This window comes from Panthera onca, chromosome C2 (assembly GCF_046562875.1).
Source record: "Panthera onca isolate mPanOnc1 chromosome C2, mPanOnc1 haplotype 2, whole genome shotgun sequence".
Classification (NCBI taxonomy): domain Eukaryota; kingdom Metazoa; phylum Chordata; class Mammalia; order Carnivora; family Felidae; genus Panthera; species Panthera onca.
In genome coordinates, this window is record NC_138347.1 from 61758991 (window position 1) to 61782862 (window position 23872).

General features: G+C 40.4%; 1 long non-coding RNA gene across 1 annotated transcript in view; it reads left to right on the plus strand.

Annotated features, from left to right (window-relative positions):
* LOC132684177 (uncharacterized) overlaps window positions 1-16947 on the plus strand; it is a 406296-nt gene extending 389349 nt beyond the window's left edge. Inside the window, exon 4 of the long non-coding RNA XR_009612601.2 lies at window positions 16780-16947. This is a non-coding gene — a long non-coding RNA (uncharacterized LOC132684177). The remainder of the gene's footprint in view (window positions 1-16779) is intronic.
* The last annotated feature ends 6925 nt before the right edge of the window (window positions 16948-23872 follow it).

Here is a 23872-nt window from a genome sequence, read left to right on the forward strand (position 1 = left end):
TTCAGGCTTCGCTCTGGAGGCAAATGGAGTTAAACAACCACATATGGAAAGAGAGCAGTTGTTGCTCAGAGTAGACAGATGGAATTGTGCCCAGAGTGTTTTGCCAAAAGGAAATAAGAACAAGAAAAGAAAAGATATGGGGATAGGAGCCAGAGGAGAATAAGCATAGGTGGGACCCCAAAGTTCAATGGATTCAAGTTGACCAGGGGGATGGGATGGAGAGGTGAGGAGATTCACCCCAGACTTTGACATTCTAAACACGTTGCCCTCACAACAGGTTCCCAGAAGCATCATTATCTGGAGATCTTCTAAAATGTTCAGATTCCTGGGCCCCACCCATGGCTTGGTAAACCTGAGAAAGTCAAGTGGTTTCTTATTTGTGCACTATTGGGTAATCAGAGCACATGGGAGCTGGGGGAAGCTAGTGTGTTTTCAGAACAAGTCTTGTTACATAATAGCTGAGTCTACTTGCTGGAGGTCTGCACCTGCTACTGACTTGCTATGTAATGTGTAGAAGACAGAGTGATAGTTTTCACCTTTTCCATCTCTAAAATGGAGATAGGTAATACTCATGCCTATGACAAAGGAAAGGGAAGTAAAAGTACAAAAAGCAGTTTGAGCACCTCAACAGGGATAAAAATTTCAGATACAACATGAGCTCCACAATTTATTCAGGTAAACCAAACATATAGGCCATGTTTTGCATACTTTCACTGGCTTCCAGAATTGTCCATCGGGTAGGGGGTGACACGGACTTGGGGTATCTCTCTCCTCGAGTAGTGTTCTTCAAGTATCCACAGGGTTGCTCTATCAGTTCTCCAGGGAGGGGAGGGATGCTTATTCAAAATGCAGATTCTCAAGCCCTCCTCTACAAGAATGGAATTATAAACTCTGAGTTACGGTATCTGGATATTTGTTTTTTAACAAGCTCCCCAGGAGATTCTTATGTACAATGAAGTTTAAGGGACTATTGCTCTGGACTATAAGTCTTCTGAGACAAGAATGGAAATGTATTCATCATTGTAGCCTTTACACTGCATTTAGTATAATAGACGGTCAAATAAAATCTGTGTAGTAAAAGAAGGCATGAAGAAAGACATTATTTCATCCTTGAGCCTTCTGGCAGCATGTTTTCATAATCAGAGGCCTTGGTAGGCCGTAGACAGGATGGTAGGGCAAGCTTTCAGCTACACCTCCTGATGAGGAAGGAGCTTTCTATTAAGGACATGTTTCTTTCAAAATGATCCAGAATGATTTTTGAGAAAAGTCTCTGGGGAGCTAATTAAAGAGCCAGAGGCAGACAGGCTGCTGGATTAGGTCTTCAGCAAGCCACTGAACTCAAGGACAAAAATCATAGACCAGGAATAGCCATGAAAACCCTGAGGCTGGGGAAATACACACTCACAGGGAAAGGTCAGACAACAGATCATGGTCAGTAAACTGGTAGTTGGAAGGGACAAGGCAGCCATACATCCAGCCTCCCAGAAACCATTAAGTCTCTATCAGGAGCAAGACAGAAAAATGAGACTGGGGACACTTCTGAATCTACCTACAGTGTACATTGGTTGGTGAGGGGATGTGTGATTTGGGTAGGAAATGTTCATGGAGCAGAAGACCTGAGGAGTAAAGTACAAAACTCACAGTTGTTGCCTACCTAGTTTAAAAAATTTTTTTAATATTTATTTATTTTTGAGAGAGAAAGAGAGCCAGAGTGTGAGTGGGGGAGGGGCAGAGAGCGAGGGAGACACAGAACCTGAAACAGGCTCCAAGCTCCTAACTGTCAGCACAGAGCTTGACTCAGGGCTCAGACTCACTGACCATGAGATCGTGACCTCCCCCTGAAGCCGGATGCTTAACCTACTGAGCCACCCAGGTGCCCCTGGCTCCCTAGTTTTAAAACGACTTTGGATTTGTGACTCTGATCCCTTTGAACAAACACCTGAGGCTTCTGCCGGGCAAAGTGGAAACAGACCTGCCCAAAGAGTTAATTGTTACAAATCGCTTCTTATGATGAGCATATAATTACATTTTCTGTTCTGATGTTATTTGTTTAAGCCACATTCTAGCATAACCCCCAGTGAACTCTGTTCTGCTGTTCTCCCACATGTCTCCACGTTTTGGTATTTCCCAAGTAAAGAATTACTTTCTTCCAGACTTTAGGTATGTGGAACCTTTAGACACTCTATGCAGTAGGGATAACTTAGGAGAGTCTCCCAAGAACTAGTAGTGTAGATGTGAAAACCTTACAGTGCAAGAGCTGTGCAAATAGCAGAGGACCCGTGGCAGTCTGAGAACACATATTGCCTCATCTATAGCTTCCCACGACATTGTAGGAGCTGAGCCAGCACGAGTGATGTAATTACTCTGAAATAGGCAGTGGAGTCCCAGCTTCCTTCCTCTGCACACTAGTAGATCGTCCTTGACCTCGGTTCTCTAAAACCCTCGAATAGCATGAAAGAAACCCTAGAAAGGGGTAGGGCTTCCCCAGAATTCCTTTAAGATGCAAACAATCTGGCCCAGTCCTGCAGAAACCACATAGATCACAGCCAACTACTGTTAAATAAAGCAGCAAATCCCTCTAATTAGAAAGGCCAATTAAAGAATTCAAAGGGAAATGGTGAATCCCTTGTCCTGGAAGAAGGGTGTCTTTTCTTCTTTCTTGAAAATGTTAATCATCTGTATGGTATTGTCCCAGGATAAGTACCCTCAGGACCACTTGTGACTGGCTTTGTGATAGAGAGTGAGTCATCCAGGAGCTGACAACCTGCGTGAGACAGGGCAGTCCAAATCTGCTAGGTGCTCTTTTTCTCCTTTTCTCTGCTTATCTAGGGCTCAAACATTTTTGTTTGCTCAGTTTTCTGAACCAATAGCTCGCATGAACCATGGTTTTCCTATAAATGGGAGGGTATTATATGAGAGAAAGGCAGCTGGGTTAGGCAAGCTATTACCTGCTGGCAGTGAGCGACATGAGGAGATAGATAACTAAACCAACCTTCACAGGTGCCCGTGTCCACCTGCGGTGCAGTGTCCTCACTCCTATCCCTCACTTAGAATTGAAGAAGATCCTTCCTATTGTGGCACCTGGGTGGCTCAGTAGGTTAAGCATCCAACTCTTGGTTTCTGCTCAGCCATGATCTCACAGCTTCATGGATTTGAGCCCTGCAGCATTAGGTTATGTGCTGGCAGCATAGAGCCTGCTTGGGATTCTCCCTGTCTCTCTCTCTCTCTCTCTCTTTCTGCCCCTCTCCCACTCATGCTGTCTCTGTCTCTCTCCAAATAAATAAATAAACTTAAAAAAAAAAAAAGAAGCTCCTTCCTATCGAATCTATTTAGATTTTTAGGGGAAAAAAAGACTAAATTGTCTTACAAGGAATAGACAAAGGAGCTGTGTCCATTTGAGATTCTAGAATGACACTGACCTGTCTTTGATCTATTTTTTTATTAGCTAACATTTACTGAGCAGTTTACTGGGTGGCAAGCATTGATATGCTGTGCACTTTGCCTGAATTCTCTCATTTCATCCTCATGATGACTTGTTGAAGTAGGTGCTACTATTATCTTCCTTTGACAGGTGAGAAAACTGAAGGCTGGACACATTCAGTCATTTGCCTAAGGACACACATCCAGTAAGTAGCAGAGACAGGACTCAGACCCCAGGCAGTCAGATCCCCAGCAGGTTCTCCTAATTAGTTCATACACTCTGCTACCCTTGGTAAGATTGCCTTTGTAAAGTGCTTGTTAACTACAAAGTCAGATCCCTACATAAAATATTCTTGTTATTATTATTAAAATCTGTTTAGTTCTCTGATTCATTAAGATGACATAATAGACCTATTAAAATTTAGACACATGAGAAAATATGGAACAAACCAGGCTATCTCTAGTGATGATATATCTTCTTTAAGTGCAATCATTGAGGAAGAGAAACTCTGGCTGTGATTTCTTTTCATTTTTCATGTATCTGTAAAAAATAAAATAGACTCATTTGGCCTAGCTCCTATACTTTTATTAGAGTCTACTGAAAATAAAAGAAAGTATAGTTAACGATAACAAGAGAGAGGGGAAATATAAACAAAGCAGTTTACAACATTATTAATGCTTTCCCTAAATCATTTGAATGATTCTGCATGAAGCCATAATGATACGCTCTTCTTTGAAACGAACTGCTTATTTTCTTGATTCTAAGATGCAAATTTTTTCACATCTTGATGTTTTTGAAATTAGTAGATGTCTCATAATCAATGTGAACATTTAATGTTCTTCACCCCCCCTTCTACCCTCCAAAAAGCTGTTTTAAAACTAGTACTCTACATTCTTGTTAAGATTAATAGCACTGGGTCAGCCAATACAGATTGCCCACTGTTTTGTTATGGACACAGTTAGCTTTGCCCAAACTGGCACTTTAGACATAACAGAGGAAGCACTGAATATCTTTTAAAGTCTGTGTTTTACCATCTAATTGTATGCCTATATTTGCAATTCTAAGTATCATTTCTCCACTAAAAGGGACTACTATTGATTCCAGAACTGGGGCAGAGAAAATCCAAGATGAGCTTAGAACATATTGCTGTGCTGCAAGGTAAAGAAATAATCGAAAAATGATGAGGACATGTCAAATGGATACAAGAGCCAACTTGAAAGGGCTCCGTCTGATCAAATCTGTTACAATTTGTGCTTTGAAATGGATAATCACAGTAATTTATTATAACCCATTGAATAAAATAAAAACCCATGGGTTCATATTGATAATACATAAACACATAAATAAATAACAGGGGATAAAGGGAAGCTCTTCTTACAGTAGAATTACATCATAAATGTAGAAAGAATGATAGAATTAAAAAAAAATTTTTGCAGTTATCCATAGTAATGAGGTTAAGAATGCTCATTATAGGATGCTATAATGATTGGTGAAAAGTTTGATGAGACAACAGTATATTTTTATAGTCTCAAAATATCTCTCTACAGTCTTCTTGTTAATACAAAGGGGGAAATGATAATCTGTCAAAAGAGAAACCTGACACAGAGCACCTCAACCAAGTGATCAAAAGTAAGATCACCAACAATGGGACAACCTGACATTATGGGCCTCCTGGTTGGAAGCACATAGAAGGACACAGCATTTCTGACATGCTGTACCTGCTGAAAATATATAACCTGCATGGAAACATGAGGAAACACCACACAAACTCACAACAGTTGGTCTGTACTCTTTAAAATGTCAATGTCATAAAAGACAATGAAAGTCTTAGAAATTGTTCCAGATTAAAGGAAACTAAAGAAGCATGACAACTAAATGAAATGTGTTCTCTTAGATTGGATTCTGAATTGGGCATGGGGGCAGGGAGGATTGCCATGATGGACATTAATGGGACAGTTGGTAAAGTTGTTTTTTTTTTTTATCATAAGTGTACTTTTTAATCCCCATCACCTATTTTACCCCCCCACCCACCCACCTCCCCTCTGGTAACCGTCAGTTTGTTCTCTATAGCTAAGAGGCTGTTTCTTGGTTTGTCCCTCTTTCTCTTTCTCCGTCTCTCTCTCGTTTTCCTTTGTTCATTTGTCTTGTTTCTTAAATTCTACATGTGAGTGAGATCATATGGTATTTGCCTTTCTCTGACTGACTTATTTCACTTAACATTATACTCATTAGTTTTATCCATGTTGTTGCAAATGGCAAGACTTCATTCTTTTTATGGCTAAATACTATTCCATTGTATATATGCACCACATTTTCTTTACCCATTCCTCTCTTGGTGGACACTTGGGCTGCTTCCATATTTGGTTATTATAAATAATGTTGCTATAAACCTAGGAGTGTGTGTATCCCTTTGAATTAGTGTTTTTGTATTTTGAGGTAAATACCCAGTAGTGCAATTACTAAGTCACGGTCTAGTTCTTAGTCTAGTTCTATTTTTAATTTTTTTAGGGACCTCCATACCGTTGCCCACAGTGGCTGCACCGGTTTGTATCCCCACCTACAGTGCAAGAGGGTTCCTTTTTCTCTACATCCTCACCAACACTTGTTGTTGTTTGGATAATTGGTAAAATTTGATAATGAACCTTTTATTATTAATAATACATTGAGAATATTAAATATCTTCAATTGAAAATTTTACTGTATTTATGAAACAGCATGCTCTTGTTCTTAAGAAAAAATGAACTACTTTTTTTTTGAGACAGAGAGAGAAAGAGAGAGCATGAGTTGGGGAGGGGCAGAGAGAGAGGGAGACACAGAATCTGAAGCAGGTTCCAGGCTCTGAGCTGTCAGCATAGAGCCCAATGCAGGGCTCAAACTCATTAACCATGAGATCATGACCTGAGCCCAAGTCAGACGCTTAACCCCAAGAAAAATTGAACTATTTAGGGGTAATGAGACATGATTTCTATAATATACTTTCAAATGGTTCAGGCTAAAAACATTTTGAAGATTTGTGTCGTTGGGCTTTCATAGAGGCCAAGCTGGAAATTTATAATAAAAAAAGTAATAAGTAAGATCAATTAACATGTAATTTGGTGTTCAGCCCTAAGTTTCAAAAGAGGTTCTTATGTAAAGAAAAGTTGTTAGATGAAAAAAAAATATCTTTTTGGAAAAGGATTTTACTTAGGACCTTGAAATCTTGGTATGGATGTTCTTATTACTGCTGTTAGAATTTAAAAAAGAAAAATAGTCATTTTTAAATTTAACAAAATTTTTGAATAAGCAGAAGAACTAAATATTAGATGGTATAATTGCTAAGCAGCCTGGAGTAAAGTTCTTTGGGAGGGCATTTGATGTTGAACCAATACACTGAAAAGCAGAATGTGAATCCTGGAATGTGTTTATCTCTAAGAAAATGTTTTGGTTTAATTGTTTTACAGTCTTTCCAAGCTAGAACTAGAATTAAATTATGTATGCGTTAATAACAGTTAAGGATTATGCATTAATATCTTATTATATCATGTAGTTATTTATCTTTAACTTACATGTGTTTGTATTCCTCCAAGTAGCCTATCATTGTTTATACTATCTTCTGGTTAGTTTTGTATTTCTGGTCATTTTCTGGTCATTATTTTGTATCTTCTGGTCATTTTTTTAAATTTATTACCTTCTGGTTAGTTCACTGTTCAATTCTGATCTCATGATAAAGTTTAATTTTAAAGGAAAGGCACTGTTGGCTATAGCATGCATTATGGTCTAGGCCCTCAATTATTCATGATCATGGTCCATGGAGCCATACAAAAATACCACCATTAACGAAGAGAACATTACCTGCTTTGTATGAAAGCTGCAAAATTATTTGCTTTGGAATCCAAATCTACAAAACAGGAGAAAGGCCATGATGTCTAGTGCATGTCTTGCTCTCAGAGTCACACTGACTTCTATTTATTTATACTTTTTATATATTTATTTTGAGAGAGAGAGAGAGAGAGAGAGAGAGCACAGGGGAAAGGCAGAGAAAAAGGGAGAGAATCCCAAGCAGACTCTGTGCTGTCAGCACAGAGCGATATTTAGGGCTCGAACTCATGAACCATGAAATCATCACCTGAGTTGAAATCAAGAGTAGGTCACTCAACCCACCCAGGCACCCTGAGTCACACTCGCTTTTAACTAAGATCTTGAAAGACCAATGCCGGTATATGCAGGGAGACTTTCTTTTTACTTCTTCTTGATAACTAATGATTATGATGGGTGTCCCTGGAAACTTTGAAGTGAACGACCATTTTTTTTTTATGTTTATTTATTTTTGAGAGAGACAGAGACAGAGCATGAGTGGGGAGGGCCAGAGAGAGAAAGCGAGACAGAATCCGAAGAGACAGGCTCCAGGCTGTGAGCTGTCAGCACAGAGCCAGAAGCAGGGCCCGAACCCACAAACTGTGAGATCATGACCTGAGCCAAAGTCCAATGCTTAACTGACTGAGCCACCCACATGCCCCTGACCTTTTTTTAAACAATATCAGTATGTAAGTTGACAGAAATGTGTTCCCCTCCTACCCTCTTGGTAAAACCATTGAAAACTGCAGATTTTTTTTTTAATATTTGAATGTCTAGACTAATAAGAATATCAAAATACTTGATAGAATAATGAGGCTGACCTTAACACAGGCATTAATTAGTCCTGAACCAGAGAACCCCAAATTACAAAAATTGTGAGTCCACAAGTAGGTATTGAATACTGTGTGGGAAGCATTGTGCTAGCTGCTCTAGGGGAAACACAAATCAAACAAATGATTCCTCTGTGCGGGGCACCTGAATGGCTCAGTCAGTTAAGTGTCCATCTCTTGGTTTCAGCTCAGGTCATGAGCTCACAGTTCGTGGGAGTGAGCCCCACATCAGCTTATGCATTGTCAGCGCGGAGCCAGCTTGGGATTCTCCCTCTCTCTCTCTCTCTCTCTGTCTCTCTTTCTCTCTCTCTCTCTCCCTCTCTCTCTGCCCCTCCCCCACTCACACTCTCTCTGTCTCTCTCGAAATAATAAATAAACTTAAGAAAAGGAAAATGGCTCTTCTATGCTCCTGGAGTTCATCTTTACTTGGAAGATAGCATATTCACAAAAGTAGCTACAATGCAGGCAACATACACTAAAGGTCACGGGAGTAGTAGAGAGTGGGGACCAGTGAGCAGTGGGTCATCTCTCCTTACTGCCTATTATTTACTCTCTGGAACCAGCTCCATTTTTAAGGGAGGGACAAAGACCACAGATTATCAACCCTGGAAGGAGCCCTCTAAGACCACAAATGCAAAAACCAAACCCAGAGAAGTTGTTATTTGTTGAGAAGCACATGTTATAATTCAAGTCTCCTGCTTTTTCTGATGTGAACAGAGGATTTTTTTTTGTCTGGTTTCTTAAAGCAGCTGAGGGATGTTGGAAAGGGGACAAGACGCCAGAGTAAGTTCTCATTAATTACAATTTATGACACTTAATCATTTACAAACTCAATTTTATAACTGTAAAAATGAGGATAATAGTACATGCTTTGCATTTTATACCTGGTGGGTTGGTTAGAAGAATCATGTGAAACTATGTGAAAATAGTTTAAAAATAATTAAGTGCTATAAAAATGTAGAGGATTATTAATAGCATCTGACATTTATTAAGTACTTAGTATGTGCCAGGCATTGTGCAGCCACTTTATGTTCATTACCTCAGTTAACCCTTCTACAACCCTCTGAAGTAGATACTATTATTAACATTTCACAGAGAAAGAAACTGAAGTTTACAGTGATTAATTGCAGAAGAGCAAGTGCCCCAGAGAGATTTCAGGCTCAGGCAACCTGATTCAAGAGCCCCCACATAATCACTTCTTACCAGCTCTCAGTTATTATGGGAGAAGCCAAAATGGATTCATGACCACTGCCTCCAGCTGGCAAGAGCAAATCCTGCTCACTCTCCCTAATGAAGCCCAGGTTTGGGGCAGGTTTGAAGCCAGGTTTGCTGGGGCAGCCAGGAGCACAGGGAGAAGGTATGTCTTAGGGAAAAGAGCATTTCTCAGGAGACTCACTAAATCCCTTTGCCTCATGTATGCACTGGCATGCACACTCCAGCCCTGTGTATTTAACCAAGCTAATTTCAAACTAATATTCAAGGCTTGTAAGGAAGGCACTGATTAATCTATTAGCTGCAGTGGTAACGACCTGAGGAATTATTGCTTCAACTGCTCTATTCCTGCTCTGCAGCCCCACGGGGGCTGCCCCATGCTCTCTCCATAGCCACGGATTTAATGGAAGCCCCCAAGTCTATAAACAAGACCACCCAGGGACACAGTTTGAGGCCAAAGCAAGAAGAAGCTAGGAAGATGGCTGGTAATTCTGGAGATTTTGGCTTCTATTTTATAAAGGTGAATCTGAATGCCGCATTAGCTCTCCACTACTTGGCAAAAGACTGAATGAAGCTGAGAGCAAAAGGTGAGATGAAATTTGCAAATAGATCCGCAGGGAAAATATGCATGTGCCAGTGTATTGTGCAGAAGCAGGAAGGGGAGAATACACTAAAGGTCAACTGTGAGGGAGGGGCTTTATATTTGTTGTTGGAGTGGTAGCGTTTCCAGCTCTGATGGAGCTCGGCTGGCACCACGGAAGCTTCTCCACACCGTGCTCTTCCATCCTCACCTATAACACCTCCTGTTCCAGGTCCCAACAGGAACTAGCAGTCATGCAGGATTGTGTACAGGCAGGAGAAGCAGCAGCGAGAGATGAAAGTCACTGTGCCATGAGATAAATGCCTCAATGCCATTCAGTTTGGAAGAGAAATCTCTGTGCAGATTTTGGCCAGGCTAGCATGAACAGCAAAGTGCATCACCTATGTGACCCTGCCTTGCCCCTACCCCACCTTCCTAATCCCTTCCGGGTGAATAAGGCAACTGTGGTGATGGAAGTGACCTGGGGTCTTCTGACTTGCCTCCCATAAGCCCGGAATCCTTTATTTTTTTTTTATTTTTTTTTTTTAGGTTGTGATTGTTTTATTTTTTTTATTTTTTATTTTTTTTAATATATGAAATTTACTGTCAAATTGGTTTCCATACAACACCCAGTGCTCATCCCAAAAGGTGCCCTCCTCAATACCCATCACCCACCCTGCCCTCCCTCCCACCCTGCCCTCCCTCCCACCCCCCATCAACCCTCAGTTTGTTCTCAGTTTTTAACAGTCTCTAATGCTTTGGCTCTCTCCCACTCTAACCTCTTTTTTTTTTTTTTTTTTTTTCCTTCCCCTCCCCCATGGGTTTCTGTTATGTTTCTCAGGATCCACATAAGAGTGAAACCATATGGTATCTGTCTTTCTCTGTATGGCTTATTTCACTTAGCATCACACTCTCCAGTTCCATCCATGTTGCTACAAAAGGCCATATTTCATTTTTTCTCATTGCCACGTAGTATTCCATTGTGTATATAAACCACAATTTCTTTATCCATTCATCAGTTGATGGACATTTAGGCTCTTTCCATAATTTGGCTATTGTTGAGAGTGCCGCTATAAACATTGGGGTACAGGTGCCCCTATGCATCAGTACTCCTGTATCCCTTGGAAGGCCCAGAATCCTTTAAACACAGCCTAAAGTTCACTGCCCTTGGATTTGTTATGTGTCAGGCACTGCCAGTCACCCAATGTATATCATCTTATGTGATCCTCATGACACTGCTAAAAAATAAGTGTCGTTATCCCCCACTCTTCTTTTTCACAGCTAAGGAAATTAAGGTTCAGAGAGAATCAATAACCCAGATATGCAGAAATGATGTCAGAGTTAGAACCCATTTTGCTAACTCCAGAGCTTGGGCACTTATCCCTACAACTTACTGGTGAACTGCCACACCTTGGGGGTGTCCCAAGCAAGACTAGTGAAGGAGGAGTTTGGCTTTGGCAATTTCAGGCTGTGTGCATGTATCCCCCACCTCTCTGCACCCCATATGCACTTTTTACCTGACTTGAGAGTTTCCTTATTCTCAGTTCTCCTGTCGAGTGCCTGAGTAATTAATTTACATGCATGTGTTAGGAACTTACTGATTTAACTCTCCCTTGATTGTTCACACTTTAAGAGGAAATAAAGAGTAAAGCATTAATAAAAATGTATCAGTCCTTCAAGAAGGAGTAGATCTAAGGGCACCTGACTGGCTCAGTTGGTAGAGTATGTGACTCTTCATCTCTAGGCTGTGAGTTTGAGCCCCACTTGGGTATAGAATTTACTTTAAAAAAATAATAATAAATAAATAAAGGAGTGGATCCAGATGTTTTCGGGAGAAGGGCAAATGATATTGTAGAAATTATGTAACTCATTCTTGGCACAAAATGAGCTGACACAAAATGAGCTGGTCTGATGCTTGGACCAGCATCAGAGGCACAGGTATTGGAGGAAGGGGGAGATACCAGACAGATCCTGTTTGAGATTGCCCAAATAAGCACATCTGGGGTCTCCAAAAGGAGAATCCTCCTAAGCTATAAGGAACAGGGATCTCCCCACATCGCTGCAGTCCAGGCCAGATGGCTGTGCCAGGAGAGTGAGTGAGGTAAAGTATGTGGTTTTTCCTGACAATGCCACTTCATTCTGCCCACCACACAGAGCAGGCAGCTTCATCCTCTCTCTCTGCACCTGTTACCTATTCCGTCAGCCGTGATGCACAAGTTCATGGTGTCTATGGAATCCAAAGCAGCAGAACCTGTACTACAAGCTTCATAGTGAACAAGAAACATCCTTTCTATCCTGGTATTCAGTATAGAAATGCATGATCCAGAGGAAGAGGGGAATGGTGGGGTTGATCTGTCCTGGCATCATTGTTTTCCCCAGTCCAAGTGTGTCCCAAATGCAGCCCTTTTGACAGTGATAGCCCTGTGTGGGAAGGCCAGACACAGTGCAACTTTCTCATGTGTGACCTCCTCCAATGCATATACATTTGATGTTGGTCTGAGTGTTCTCTTCTCTTTAGCAGACCTAGTCATAGTCTTTATTTCCTTTTTACCAACTCCTCCCCGCCCCCGCCCCCCATCAACCCCAAACAAAATATAAGAAACTCTATAATGACTAGAACTTTTGATAATTCTGTCAACTACTGTATGCCCAGTGCCTAGAGTTGTGCCTATACATAGAAGTTGCTCAATAAATATTTGTTTAATGAGGGAAAGAATGAATACATAGGCTTATGAGAAAAGCATAGCTTGGCTTTAATATCTACAGAACCCTATTGGCATTTAGCCAAATATTTGTGGTGAAGCACTTAAAATTCCCATTCCTGGGTCACTTGTTGGGACACAGCTGCAGCTGATCAGTGCACAGGACATGGGGTTGATGTATCTAGCAGAGCAACTTTTCTGTCCTGGGAACTGTAACCCAGATCTTAGCTTTCCCACCTTCTTAGTTTCTGATGAGAGCCATAACATTTTTTATTTTTTTATTTTTTTAAGTTTATTTATTTTGAGAGAGAGCACGAGCAGGGGAAGAGCAGAGAGAGAGAGAGAGAGAGAGAGAGAAAGTATCCCAAGCAGGCTCTGTGCTGACAGCACAGAGCCCCATGTGGGGCTCTATCTCATGAACTGTGATATCATGACCTGAGCCGAAACCAAGAGTCAGGAGCCTAACCGACTGAGCCACTCAGGCATCCCTAAAATGCAGTTTTAAAATACAATCAACAGAATGGGGGAAAAAAAATTTTCCAAAGCATATATCTGATAAGGGGTTAGTTAATATCAAAATATATAAAGAATTCATGCAACTCAATAGCAAAACAAAACAAAAAACGAAATAACCCTATTACAAAATGGGCAAAGGACCTGAACAGATACTTCTCCAAAAAACACATACAAAAGACAAACAGGTACATGAAAAAATGCTCGGGGTGCCTGGGTGGCTCAGTTGGTTAAGTGCCCGACTTCGGATCAGGTCATGATCTTGTGAGGCGTGAGTTCCAGTGTACTCTGTGCTGAGACCGCAGAGCCTGTAGCCTGCTTCAGATTTTGTGTCTCCCTCTCTCTCTGCCCCTGCCTGGCTCACACTCTGTCTCTTTCTCTCTCTCTCAAAAATAAATAAACATTAAAAAAAAAAATCTCAAAATTACTAACCATTAGGGGAATGCAAATTAAAACCGCAATAAGATATCACCTCGCGCCTCTTAGAATGGCCATCGTTAAAGACAAGAGATAAAAAATGCTAGCATGAATGTGGGGAAAATGGAACCCTTGTGCTTTGTTGGTGAAATTGTAAATTGGAACCATTATGGAAAATAGTATGGAGGATCTTCAAAAAATTAAAGATAGAACTACCATATAATCCAGAAATTCCACTTCTCAAACTATATCCAAAGGAAATGAAAACACTAACTTGAAAAGATGTGTGTAATCCCATGCTCATAGCAGCATTGTTTCCAATAGCCAAGACATGAGGACAACCTGCATGTCCCTTCATGGAGGAATGGATAAAGAAGTCGTGGTATATATGCACAATGGGATGTTATTCAGCCATAAGAAAACAAGGAAAGCCTACCATTTGTGACAACGAGGATGTATCATAAAGACATTGTGCTAAATGAAATAGTCAAAGAAAGACAATTACTCTATGATCTTATATGTAGAATCTTTGATAAAAAATTTCAAAACTCGTAGAAAAAGAGTTCTGATTTTTAGTAACCAGAGGCTGGGGTGGGGTGGGGGAGAATTGGAGAAAGGTGGTTGGAAAGTACAGACTTCCAGTTATAAATAAGTACTGGGGATGTAAGGTACAACATGATGACTGTAGCTAACACTGATGTATGATATATAGGAAAGTTAATAATATAATAAATCTTAAGAGTTCTCATCACAAGGACAGCATCGTTTTCCTTTTTCTTTTCTTTTTTTATTGTATCCATATGAGAAGATGGATGTTAGTTAAACAATCATTTTACAACATATGTAAATCAGACCGTCATGCTGTGTGCCTTAAACTTACACAGTGATGTGTGTCAGTTGTTTCTCAATAAAACTGAGAAAAAAAATCAGTGTGTTCATTCATTTATTCAGTCAACATTTAGTGAGTACTGGTGCACCAACCACTCTTCTAGGTGCTGGAGCTCAAACAGGGACCAAAACGTGGACATGAAGCATATGCTCCAATGGAGTCATTTATGAGGAAGAAAGGGCTCTCAGTAAGTCAGCTTCTACTCATTTTTTTCCAGGAGATATTTAGTGAGGTGTGTACTAAGAGGCGGCATCTTGCCTGATAAACATTCCAGAGAAGGCGGAGGTGGAGAGGACTCCAGCCATCAGCCTTTTGGTCTTTAGTTCAAAATATTGGAAGAAATACTCCCCGAAAAGAAAATTCGAGTTGATTAAAAAGGAAAGAGAAAAGTGCTTCTCAGGGGTGCTGGCACTGAAGTTTCTGTAAATAAGCAGAGAGATGAAAACTATAGCATAGGGAATGTAGTTAAAAATATTATAATGATTCTTTGGTGATAGATGGTAACTACACTTAACCTGGTGTGTGCTGAGTAGTGTGTGGAATAGTTGAATCAATATGTTGTACACATGAAACTAATATAACATTGTTAATTACACTTCAATTAAAAAAAAAATAGACATGGCCTCAGCTAGATGCAGGGACTTTCATGCATCTGAAACCTAATACCCCCAACACTATGATGTGAATGAGTTTCTCAGGCAAGTGACTGTAGAACAGACGTGCACTCAAATCCTAGCTCTACCTTACTTAGCTCCTGTTCTAGACAAATTCCATAACTTCAATGAACCTCAATATCCTCACTTGCAAAATGGGGGGATGATACTATGCCTTATACCATAGAATTTTGTGAGGCTCGAGGCCCAGTGCCTACCTCATGGTGTTAGCTGGACTAATGACAATTGGTGTTGAATTATTGAAGAATATGAGGGAGCAAAGATGAAAGGGAGATAAAAAAGGTCTCCAAGGACAAACCTTAGTTCTGAATTTTGCCAGAAGAGATCTTGCCCTTCCTCTCAGCAGCCAAACACGAATACTATTTAACTCAGGTTGGATCTTACACCCTATTTTTGTCTTTCCCTTTATACAGTGATCCTTGAACTTCAGAGTACATGAAACAAACACAGACACTTGTCAAAAAGAATCCAGATTCCTGAGTTCAAACCTGAGAAACTCTGATGTAGTAGGTCTGAGGCAAGGCTCAGGAATCTGTATTTTAAAATGGCACTTCAAGTTTTTTCATGAGTGTTATATGGGGATCCTACTTTGAAACCCGCAGAGGACTGAAAGAAGAGTGTATCTAAATGAATCCATGACCCAGAAGCAACAATTTATCTAAAATAGAAGGTGTAAGCAGAGATTAATGTACAGACGGTAGTAGTAATTATATTTGGAAGAGGCCTGACTCAGGATGATATCTGGAATGAGTAATCTGATGGATGGAGTTCCTCCTACTTTTTAACCTCTCAATAAGGCAGCTGTCAGTTTGACTTTCTTTATGTGACTCAAAAGCCCAGAGATATTCCCAGACATATAAATATTTTGTAGTCAGATTGTAGCCTGGATATCCCCTTTTTATCTCAATGACTCAGATTTCACGTAGATGACCTTAATCGTCTAAGTGTCTACAACAATTCTAAGCTTAAGTAAGTTATTTCTGTAATCAAGTAACTATTCACAAATAACCAATTTCACAAAATTAGCAAGATAGGAAATAAGCAAGAGCAGACTGCCGTAAGTAGCACATGTTTCCATGTGGATAATTGCTGAAGACTGTCTCTTCTCAGAATGTCAATGTAACCAAAGGAATCTTTGTAGGAAAAAGGAACAGGAACAATGACAGCAAAGAAAACAAAATTTTATTGGAAAATCTCATAGTCCCAAATAGTTAGCCAGAGTAGGCCTCTTTAATAGTGATGAGGATATCATTGAAATACAAGCTTACTTGCAGTGCGATGCCATTTAATCCTAGATTAGGATGTGTTCTAGGAAAATGAAAATTTGTGTCTTTAGAATGCCAGCATGGCTAATTGAGTAGTGAAAAATCAAATATTTCACGATTGTCTTGTCTACATCCATGTCTTGCAGACCTTTTGTCTTCACCACATCACAGCATGCATACATTTTCTGCTACACTCCATGGGCTATTCCCCAAAGCAAAAAGAAACTTGGAATGGCATTATCACACTGGTATGGTATACTATTACCTTGATGGCCCCAGAGGACCCATACCTCTTAGTATTCATCCCGTGGGTAGTCCTCTCCCACATAGAGTGTGAGCTAGCTGATGGTTTGACCACTGAGACAGTAGCAAGCATGACTCAAACAGAGACTTGATAAATATTTGCACACTGGGGATTGTCTTTTGGGATGTTCGCTTTCAGGAACCAGCTGCCATGTTACAGAGAAGTTCAGTTTTGACTACTGAGTGATGAGAAGACAAGTAGACACAGGCCCTGGAGGATAGTCTTGGACATTCCACACCTAGGTGAGCTCCCAGCTGAATACAACCACTTGAGTGACCTCATCTCCACCACATGGAGCAGGAAAATGCTCAGGTGAGCCAGCCAACTCACAGAATTGTGAGAAATAAAAAATAATGGACATTTTAAGCCACTGAGTTTGGAAGTGACTATTATATACCAACAAATAATTGACATAGAAATTGGTACCTAAAAGTAGGGTGCTATTATAAAAAACAAATAAACAAACAAAAAACAAAAAACTAAGGGGCACCTAGATGGCTCAGTCGGTTAAACATCCGACTTCAGCTTAGGTCATGATCTCAGGGTTTGTGGGTTTGAGCCCCATGTTGGGCTCTGTGCTCACAGCTCAGAGCCGTGAGACTTCTTTGGATTCTGTGCCCCCCTCCCCCGCCCCCCCCCCCCCACCGCTCACCCTTGTCTCTTTCTCTCTCTCAAAAATAAACATTTTTAAAATTAAAAAAAAAACTAAAGTATATGATATTGGATTTCTTTAAAATATGCCTAGAAGTTTGTTTTTATTAAGGTATGGTGAGGCCAGTAGATCAGGAGATGCTTGCCATTGAAAAGGCAGTTTGGGGGCACCTGAGCAGCTCAGTTGGTTGAGTGTCTGACTCTTGATTTTGGCTCTAGTCATGATTCCAGAATTGTGGGATCAAGCCCCATGTTGGGCTCCACCCTGAGTGTGGAGCCTGCTTAAGATTCTGTCTCTCTTCCTCTGCCCCTCTCCCCCATTTGTGCATTCTCTCTCTCTCTCTCTCTCAAATAAAAAAAAATAAAAACATAAAAGGCAGCTTGTTCTCTTACAGTTCTCAAGAGGAAGAGGCTTGCTACCCTATGCAGGGCCACATGGGGAAGCACCAAGTTCTGTCAAGAAACAGAAGTAAAGGTATAGCATGGCCTTTATTGTGGTTTTCATGGGAAGCAATGAGCAAGGTAGGTAATCAGGGTAAGCAGGTTTAGGATTGGTTCATTTGAATAATTTCAGCAGGCTCTGGAGCGTAGAGACTGCCTTGAGTGTGTGATACCTTGCCCTGTGGTGATTAAGGCAGGGCAATGTGTGACAGTTTGGCAAAGAAGGTAGTTGGTGGTATGGGCTCTGGATTAGTTACTTTGCATATGCAAGTTACACTAGCAAGGTGGTCTTTTGCTATCTCTAGGGATTAGCTAGCCTGGGGAGGGACAGTCTCTCCTGGGTCAGCAAGGCCCCAAGATCCTTCAAAGCATCATGAAATACAGAAAATTTAAAAAAAATATATGATTAATACAGAATTTGGGACTGCAGGGAAGATGCAAAAGTGAGAAGACTGTGAGTGGAGCCTAGAAGAACTAAACTTTCTGTGAAAGGCTGGAGAAAAAAGGACTATGTTATATATTGGTAAAGGAATGAAGGAATTGTCACCTGTGGTAACTTAGAAGATAGAAAAATTAGATACTTAAAAAAGTTGAAAATTTAGCTAAGAATGTAGCTAACTGTAGGCAGAATATTGAATGCGCCAATCGGTGCTTTAAGCCATTTACGGTAAGATATTGTAAGAGAAATAGAAGCTAAAGAAAGTACTATTCAGTTTTTAAGCAGAACAGAGAGGAAATATTTCCAACTCAGACTTTTTGGGTTAGGCCTATAACTGTTTCTCACTTCCACTGTTTCAAGTTTTCATCTTTAAAACATCTTAAAGTAAGAATTTTCCTCAGGGAAAAAGATCAACTCCAAGATGCGGTCATCCTGGAGGCCTGAAGGCAAATAGAGAATCAAGGTTGCAGCAGCTGGATCACTTGTTTAGATCTCTGACAGATTTAAGGCAATGCTTCACAGGTCCCCTCGCCTAAACAAAATCACTTCTGAGAATATTAAGGGTATTTTACCACAACACACTTATTCTGAGCTCAAATCAGGGAGAGACCTATGACAGGGGATTTGTGGGTGTGGGCTTTTGCCTAATGGAATGGATTTTATTTAATTTTTTTATTTTTTATTTATTTTTTATTTTTTTTAACATTTATTTATTTTTGAGACAGAGACAGAGCATGAACAGGGGAGGGTCAGAGAGAGGGAGACACAGAATCTGAAACAGGCTCCAGGCTCTGAGCTGTCAGCACAGAGCCCGACACGGGGCTCGAACTCATGGACCACGAGATCATGACCTGAGCCGAAGTTGGCTGCTTAACCAACTGAGCCACCCAGGCGCCCCTGGAATGGATTTTAAACTTGATATCTAAAAGTCCACAACATGTTTTAAAGAGTTGTATCAGCTTGGACTCAAAGGAATAGGTCAAAATGAAAAGAGCCAAACAACTTACTATTGGCAGGAAGCCATCTGAGAGTACTACTCAGCTGTAGGCATAGCCATTATTTATAGAAAGGAAGGCCATCTCAGAAAGTGAAACCAAGAATCCAGAAGATGGGGCAGCTGGGTGGCGCATTCAGTTGAGTGTCTGGCTCTTGATTTCAGCTCTGGTCAGGATCCATGGTCATGGGATAAAGCCCTGCGTTTGGCTCTGTGCTTAGTGTGAAGGTTGCTTGGGATTCTTTCTCTCTCCCTCTGCCCCTCTCCCCGCCCTTGCACACTCATTCTCTCTCCTCTCTCACATTCTGAAAAAAAAAAAAAAAAAAAAAAAAAAAGATTCCGAAAGATCAAAAAGTGGAGGAGAGCTATGGATTAAGGAATGAGTTCTGAGGATCAAAACAAACATTCTCTTCCTCTAAGAACATAAGCCCCAATGGATTACAAAATTGCTATGGAGCAATAACTATAGGCCTTCTGCCTCCTCCCCCTGCTGCCGTTTTTGGAAAGGGAATATCTATTGAAGTTATCCTTTCCTGTTTTCACCATTGAATGTTGGATGTGTGGGGCAGATAACTTGTTTTAGTTCATAGCTCTCTTAACTAGAGGATCCATACCCTAGGGACCATATCTACACATGAAACTAATTTATATGACAAAATGCTGGACACCAACCTGATGCTGAAGTGGGACAGTATTGTATGAGTCTGGGAAGGAGCTGAGTATATTTTGAATGTAGGAGAGAGCATCATTGAGGGCTAGAAGGCAGACTGTGGTATTTTCTCATATTGGGGCCCCCCAGTGATCCATACTTCTGGGTATTCACACCCCTATATAGCCCTGTCCCATTTTGTCTCTGGGATTGGCCATGTGACTTGTGTTGGCCGGTGAGATTTTAGCAAAGTGATACAATCAGAGGCTTGATAAGCACTTGCAATCTCAAGTTTGATCTCTCTGTCTATTCCCCTTGAAAGCCATATTCCCTTCTGTAAAGAGCTCAGACCGAATAACGAGAAGCTATGTGGAGAGAAGACCTGGAGGACAAGAAGCCATTTTGAATGTTTCATCTCCAGTTGAACTATCAGTTAAATACAGCCAAATAGTAACTTCAGTTATACCACATGGAATAGAAAAACTGCCCTGCTGAGTCAATCAACTCACAAAATCATGAGAACTGATAAATCATTGTTGTTTTAAGTCAAGGGATGGCAAACTACAGCCTTAAGGGCTAAATTTAGCCCACCACCTGTTTGAAAATAAAGTTTTATTGAGAAACAATCATACATGTTTACATATCACCTGTGGCTGCCTTTGCACTATAGTGACAGAGACCACACGGTCCATAAAGCTGAAATGTTTACTATATAGCCTTTACAGAAAGTTTGTTGACCCCTGCTTTATGCCACTAACTTTGAACAGTGATTTATTGTGCAACAGCATATTAACGAAACAGGTATTTTATCTAATGGAACTAAAGAAAAGTGTAAGTTTGTACTAAGAATATATGTTACAACAAAAGAGGAGAACAGAGGAAGAGAAGTAAGGAGAAAAGAGAGGACAAAATGCCTAGAGAGCGAGATAAGACGTAGGGAAGAGATTTGATTAAAAAAAGAAGAATGAGAAGAAAAGAGGAAAGGGAATTGGAGTTTTTTGGTTGATAGCTATGAAGTTAATGTTTTTGTTTTGTAGACGGTCATTATTTATAACTAGTGAAAGCATCAGTGCTGGTTGTTAACACAGCATTCATTCCCTTAATCTGTGACTCAGAATTATGACTTTTATTAAGCATACAATATGCTCAGCTAAACTGCTAAGGAATGACTCCTGACCACCTTCAGCAAGGAATGATCATGTGTCTTAGTCCCTTCAGGGAGTTATAACAAATCCCATAAACTGGGTGGCTTATAAACAATAAGAATTTGCTTCTCACAGTTCTGGAGGCTGGCAAGTCCCAAGATCAAGACACTAGCAGATTCAGTGTCTGGGTGACAGCCTGTTTTTTTTTTTCTGGTTCATAGAAAATGTCTTGTAACTGTAACCCATGGCAAAAGCATGGGGAGTTTCTCAGCTTCTTTTATAAGGATGCTAATTCTGTTTATGAGGGCTTTGCCCCATGACCTAATCACATCCCCTCCTGATACCATTGCATTGGCATTAGGTTTTCTTTTTTTTCTTTTTTTTTTTAATTTTTTTAAATATTTATTTATTTTTGAGAGAGAGAGCATGAGCAGGGGAGGAGCAGAGAGGGAGGGAGACACAGAATCTGAAACAGGCTCCAGGCTCTGAGCTATCAGCACAGAGCTTGACACAGGGCTGGAACTCACAAACCGTGAGATCATGACCTGAGCTGAAGCCAGACGCTCAACCGGCTGAGCCACCCAGGCGCCCCGGCATTAGGTTTTCAATGCACAATAGTCCCCGCTTATCCCAGAAGGGTATGTCCCAAGACCCCCAGTGGATACCTGAAACTGTAATAGTTCCGAACTTCATATATACAGCTGTTCCCCCACTTAAAATGGTTGAACTTGCAATTTTTCAACTTTGCAATGCAAAAGCAATACACATTCAACAGAACCTGTACTTCAAATTTTGAATTTTGATCTTTTCTGAGACTAGCAATATGTGGTATGATGCTCTGTTGTGATGCTGGGCTGTGGCAGCAAGCTGCAGCTCCCAGTCAGCCAGGCAATCACAAGGGTGAACAACCGGTATATGCCCACCATTCTGTACTCATACAACCATTCTGTTTTTCACTTCCAGTACAGTATTCAAAACATTGCACAAGAAATTCAGCTCTTTATGGGGAAACAGGTTTGTGTGAGATGATTTGCCCAACTGTAAGCTAATGGAAGTGTTCTGAGCACATTTAAGGTAGGCTAGACTAAGCTATGTTGTCTAGCTTAGGTGTATTGCATGCATTGTCAACTTATGATATTTTCCACTTACAATGGATTTATTGGGATGTTACCTCATCATAAGTCAAGGAAAATCTGTACTATGCTTTTCCTATATATATACCTATGGTAAAGTTTAATTTATAAATTAGACACAGTAAGAAATTAACAACTAATAATAATAAAATACAACAATTAAAACAATATACGGTAGGGGTGCCTGGGTGGCTCAGTTGTTTGAGCATCCGACTCTTGATTTCCTCTCAGGTCATGATCCCAGAGTTGTGGGATCAAGCCCTGCATTGGGCTCCACGTTGAACATGGAGCCTGCTTGAGTTTCCCTGTCTCTCTCCCTCTGCCCCTCTCCCCCACTCACACACTTTCTCTCTCTCTCTAAAAACAAAACAAAATAATAAAAACAATGTACTGTAATAAAAGCTATATGAATGTGCTCTCTCTCTTTCAGTATCTTACTGTACTGTATTTACCTTCTTCTTGTGATGATGTGAGATGATAAGATGTCTACATGCTCAGATGAAGTGAGATGAATGATGTAAGCCTTGTGACATAGGGTTAGACTATTGACCTTCCGACAGTATGTCAGAAGTACAATCATCTGCTTCCCAACCATGGTTGACCACAGGTAACTGAGACCACCCAAAGAGAAACCATGAACTGGGGACTACTGAACTAGGGACTACTGTATGAATTCTGAGGTGGCACAAATCAATACCATCATGTGACTCAGTTCTGGCCAATGAGATATAAACAGAAATCACCTGGTACAAACTTTATGGGAAGCCTTTTAAAAGGACCGACTATTGGCTTTTTGCTTTGTCTCTCCCTTTGTTTTTGTTATTTCACTCATTCTGCCTGGAACATAGATGTGATTTATGTAATTATAATTATCATCTTGTAACCACAAAGATGGAAGCCCTAAGCCAAGTTTGATAAAGCAGGAAGATAGAATGATCCTTGGTCCTAAAGAGCACCTCTGAACGGCCAAATTGTCCCTGAACTACCTACCTCTTATATCTTTTGTTATGTGAGAAAAATGAATTGCTTCCCTGTTTATGCCATTATTTTCCAGTTTACTTTTACTTATAGCACCAATAAATCATCACTAATACAGATCGTGTTCCTACCTTTTCTTAAGAATTACAGCCCCATCTTCAAAAAGTTGGCAGATCAATGAGTGAAGAGTCCAGCTACAACATGAGAGCTGTTCTTTTCTTCTCTGGAACTATCATTTAGGGTTGATCAAGCAGCCCTACTTTTATCATTTGGTAAATGTATTCTTCTATTTTGGCTCACTGGAAATGAGAAGTAGGAATTAAACTTAATTACTGGCAAGATTTTGTTAGACTGTTTAAACTAATGTATCATACATTTCCCTTAAACTGCACATTCCTTTTCACCCATTAATAAAGTTGATAGATTTTCTAAGTTTTAGTATGGAAAGATGTACAAAACCATTCAAACAAAACCCCTGTGCCTACTTTTCTGTTTTTTGTTTTTAACTTATGAATTGACTGATTGAGTTCTGCAATAACTTCAAACTAATCTTCCTCTCTTGGAGGGTTTTTCTTGACACCAATCAATTCTCCAATTTTCTGGCACCAACTTGGTCACAATTCAACTCAATGAGGACATTCACTATCATGAGATAGCTGTCCCAGACTCCACAGGTTAAGGGCTCAGTTCCACAAGATTGCCCCCACAGCACACACCAGTCCTGGACCACTAGCACCTCTGACTGACCAGAGGGATCAGTCCCCACACCTCCTTCTCTGACTTCAATAATTTGTTAGAATA